This window comes from Macaca mulatta, chromosome 6 (genome assembly GCF_049350105.2).
Source record: "Macaca mulatta isolate MMU2019108-1 chromosome 6, T2T-MMU8v2.0, whole genome shotgun sequence".
In the NCBI taxonomy this organism is placed as follows: Eukaryota; Metazoa; Chordata; class Mammalia; order Primates; family Cercopithecidae; genus Macaca; species Macaca mulatta.
Window position 1 is genome coordinate 77551503 of NC_133411.1, and position 4844 is coordinate 77556346.

General features: G+C 43.7%; 1 pseudogene; it reads left to right on the top strand.

Moving 5' to 3' along the window:
• The first annotated feature begins 923 nt into the window (after positions 1 to 923).
• Positions 924 to 4012, top strand: LOC144341275 (small ribosomal subunit protein eS27 pseudogene; annotated as a pseudogene).
• Positions 4013 to 4844: the final 832 nt, after the last annotated feature.

Sequence of the window (4844 nt, forward strand, 5' to 3'; positions counted from 1 at the left end):
TTCAGGGTTCCCTCTCAGTCTGTTTCTCTCATCTTCACTGCTTCTCACAGCATATTTTAGTCTCATGCTCTCAAGTTTAGACTTTCTCTGTGTAACTGTGGAAGATGGCTGGTGTCAGCTCCAGTACATAAGCACATAGTGGGTTAAAGGGAAGTGACTCTCTTCCAGCAACCTTCTATCATGTCTCTGGAAGCCTCTGATAGGCCTTGATTTGGGTTATGTGTCCATCTTTGAACCAATCACCACATCAGATGAGCCAGTCTGGATCTCATATCCACTAATGCGTGGGCAGAACATAATCCCATCAGGACCTCACAGAGTGGAAGAAAGGTAAGTTTTGTTTTGTTTTTGAGATGGAGTCTTGCTCTGTTGCCCAGGCTGGAGTGCAGTGGCGTGATCTTGGCTCACTGCAAGCTCTGCCTCCTGGGTTCATGCCATTCTCCTGCCTCAGCCTCCCGAGTAGCTAGGACTACAGGTGCCTGGCACCATGCCCAGCTAATTTTTTTGTATTTTTAGTACAGATGAGGTTTCATCGTGTTAGCCAGGATGGTCTCAATCTCCTGACCTTGTGATGCGCCCACCTTGACCTCCCAAAGTGCTGGGATTACAGGCATGAGCCACTGCACCGGGCTGAAGAAGGGTAAGTTATAAATGAAAAGCTGCATGTGTGCTCTTAATAGAAGCTAGTCATGGAAAACCCACAGATGCTTCTGGCATAGACCATGCCTTTGTTACCAAAATACCAGGTATTCAATCTAAGTCCTGCTCCTCACAGCACAGAAAGCCAATCACTGAGACAATGAGTACTGCCGAGGAAGAAGGCTTTAATTGGGTGCTTCAGCTAAAGACATGGGAGCTAGTCTCAAATTCATCTCCTGACTGACTAAAATTAGGGGTTGATCTAGCAGGGAAGAAATGTAACTATGCATGGGAAAACAGGAACTCAACTCAGGAGGGATAAGGAAGCAATCATGATGAATGAAGGGCCTGGTGTCTTCATTGTCTGGATGCAACGACCTGGTGAGTTTCAGTTCTTTTCAGTTCTTTTTCTTCAGGCTTTTTGAAGGCTTTTGAGGATCCTTTCCTGAGGAAGGAACTCAGATAATACAAATGTAAGTTTCAAGCTTAAGACCAGAACTGTCTATGGGACTATTGAGTTGGTTTCACCTTAGCTATTCTTTAATTCCCTCCTAAGACCAAGCCCATGGAAGCAGCTTGCCCTTAAATATTGAATGACTCAACTGCTAGTAGCACTTTATTCTTCCAAACATTTTTACAGACTGATAAGGTTTGAATGTTTTGTCTCTTCCAAATCTCATGTTGAAATGTGATCCCCACTGTTGGAGGTGGGCTTGTGGTAGGTGTTTGGGTCATGGGGGCAGATTCCTCATGAATGGGTTAGTGCTGTCCTCACAGTGATGAGTGAGTTCTCGCTCTCAGAGCTGTCATGAGCTCTAGTTGTTTTAAAAAGTGTGGCACCTCCTCTACCTCTGCCACTCGCTCTCACAACGTGACATGTCTGCTCCTGCTTTGCCCTCTGCTATGAGTAAAATCTCCCTAAGGTCTCACCAGAAGCCAAGCAGATGATGGTGCCATGTTTCCTGTACAGCCTGCAGAATGGTGAGCCAGTTAAACATCTTTTTTTTCCTCTCTCTTTTTTTCTTTTTTCTTTTATTTTGAGACGGAGTTTCACTCTTGTTGCCCAGGCTGGAGTGCAATGGTGCAATCTCGGCTCACTGCAACCTCCACCTCCCGAGTTCAAGTGATTCACTGGCCTCAGCCTTCCGAGTAGCTGGGATTACAGGTGCCTGCCATCACGCCCAGCTAATTTTTGTATTTGTAGTAGAGACAGGGTTTCACCATGTTGGCCAGGCTGGTCTTGAACTCCTGACCTCAGGTGATCCGCCCACCTTGGCCTCCCAAAGTGCTGGGATTACAGCCATGAGCCACTGCAGCCGGCCACCTCTTTTCTTTATAAATTACCCAGTCTCTTTCCAGCAGTGACAACCTACCCACAAGAACGTCTCTCTCACAAAAGATCTCCTTCATCCCTCTCCAGAAAAGGAGAAGAGGAAACACAAGAAGCAGCGCCTGGTGCAGAGCCCCAATTCCTACTTCATGGGTGTAAATGCCCAGGATGCTATAAAATCACCACAGTCCTTAGCCATGCACTAACAGAAATGTTGTGTGTTGGCTGCTCCACTGTCCTCTGCCAGCCTACAGGAAGAAAAGCAAGGCTTACACAAGGATGTTCCTTCAGGAGGAAGCAGCACTAAAAGCACTCTGAATCAAGATGAGTGGGAAATTATCTCAATAAACACTTTTTTTTTTTTTTTTTGAGACTGAGTTTCATTCTTGTCGCCCATGCTGGAGTGCAGTGGCGTGAGCTTGGCTCACTGCAACCTCTGCCTACTGGGTTCAAGCAATTCTCCTGCCTCAACCTCCTGAGTATCTGGGATTACAGGCATGCGCCACTATGCCTGGCTAATTTTGGAGTTTCATCATGTTGGCCAGGCTGGTCTTGAACTCCTGACCTCAGGTGATCTGCTCACCTCAGCATCCCAAAGTGCTGAGGTTATAGGCGTGAGCCACTGTGCCTGGCCTCAATAAACACATTTTGGATAAAAAATAAAAAAATAAATTACCCAGTCTCTGGTATTTCTTTATAGCAATGCAAATGGACTAACACACAGACATTATTTTATTGTGAGTGGTAAAGGCAGATTAAATGACTTGCTTAAAATTACACAGCTGCTACTTGACTTCAAATTATACTACGAGACTACAGTAACCAAAACAGCATGGTACTGGTACCAAAGCAGATATATAGACCAATGGAACAGAACAGAGGCCTCAGAAATAACCCTACACATCTACAACCATCTGATCTTCAACAAACCTGACAAAAACAAGTAATGGGAAAAGGATTCCCTATTTAATAAATGGTGATGGGAGAACTGTCTAGCCATATGCAGAAAACTGAAACTAGACCCCTTCCTTACAGCTTATACAAAAATTAACTCAAGATGGATTAGACTTAAACATAAAACCTAAAACCATAAAAACTCTAGAAGAAAACCTAGGCAGTACCATTCAGGACATAGGCATGGGCAAAGATTTCATGACTAAAACACCAAAAACAATTGCAACAAAAGCCAAAATTGACAAATGGGATCTGATTAAACTAAAGAGCTTCTGCACAGCAAAAGAAACTATCGTCAGAATGAACAGGCAACCTACATTGTAGAATGGGAGAAAATATTTGCAATCTATCCATCTGACAAAGGTCTAATATCCAGAATCTACAAGAAACTTAATCAAATTTACAAGAAAAAAACAAACAACCCCATCAGAAAGTGGGCGAAGGATATGCACAGACAGTTCTCAAAAGAAGACATTTATGTGGCCAACAAACATATGAAAAAAAGCTCATCATCACTGGTCATTAGAGAAATGCAAATCAAAACCACAATAAGATACCATCTCATAACTGTTAGAATGGTGATCATTAAAAAGTCAGGAAACAATAGATGCTGAGAGGATCTGGAGAGAAATAGGAACGCTTTTACACTGTTGGTGTGAGTGTAAATTAGTTCAACCATTGTGGAAGATAGTGTGGTGATTTCTTAAGGATCTAGAACCAGAAATACCATTTGACCCAGCCATCCCATTACTGGGTATACACCCAAAGGATTATCAATCATTCTACTATTAAGACACATGCACATGCATGTTTATCGAAGCACTATTCACAACAGCAAAGACTTAGAACTAACCCGAATGCCCATCAATGATAGACTGGGTAAAGAAAATGTGGCTCATACACACCATGGAATACTATGCAGCCATAAAAAATAATGAGTTCACATTGTTGGCAGGGACATGGATGAAGCTGGAAACCATCATTCTCAGCAAACTAACACAGGAACAGAAAACCAAACACCGCATGTTCTCACTCATAAGTGGGAGTTGAACAATGAGAACACATGGACACAGAGAGGGGAACATTACATACCAGCACCTGTTGGAGGGTTGGGAGGAAGGGGAGGGAGAGCATTAGGACAAATACCTAATGCATGCGGGTCTTAAAACCTAGATGATGAGGTGATGGATGCAGCAAACCACCATGACACATATATACCTATGTAACAAACCTGCATGCTCTGCACATGTCTCCCAGAACTTAAAGTATAATTAAAAAGAAAAAAAACTACACAGCTGATTTCTGACAGAGTTGAGTTCGTAAGTGGGTTTCCTTAGGATGTTTCCCTCTTTTCTTCTCTCGTGCTGCCAGAACTGATATCAAAGGGAAGGAAGAACATAGAAATATTCAATTTCACTACTTTGACAGTTTGATATGTTGTCCCTAGAAGGCCAGGATGATGATGTGTCATCTCTAACTTTCAGGCTAATTATAGGTACAGATAATGGGTGATTATTCAGACTATTTTAAAAAATAGAGACAGGTTCTCACTATGTTGCCCAGGCTGGTCTCGAACTCCAGGGCTCAAGTGATCCTCCTGTCTTGGCTTCCCAAAGTGCTGGGATTACAGGTGTGAGCCACCACACCCAAACTTTTTTTTTTGATAGGTTCTCATTGTGTCACCCAGGCTGGAGTGCTGTGGTGTGATCATGGCTCACTGCAGCCTCCACCTCTTGAGCTCAAGCAATCCTCCCACCTCAGCCTCCCGAGTAGTTGGGAGTATAGGTGCTTGCCACCACACCCAGCTAATTTTAAAACTTTTTCGTGGAGATAAGGTCTTGCTGTGTTGCCCAGGCTGATCCCAGATTCCTGGGTTCCAGCGATCCTCCCACCTCGGCCTCCCAAAGTGTGGAGATTACAG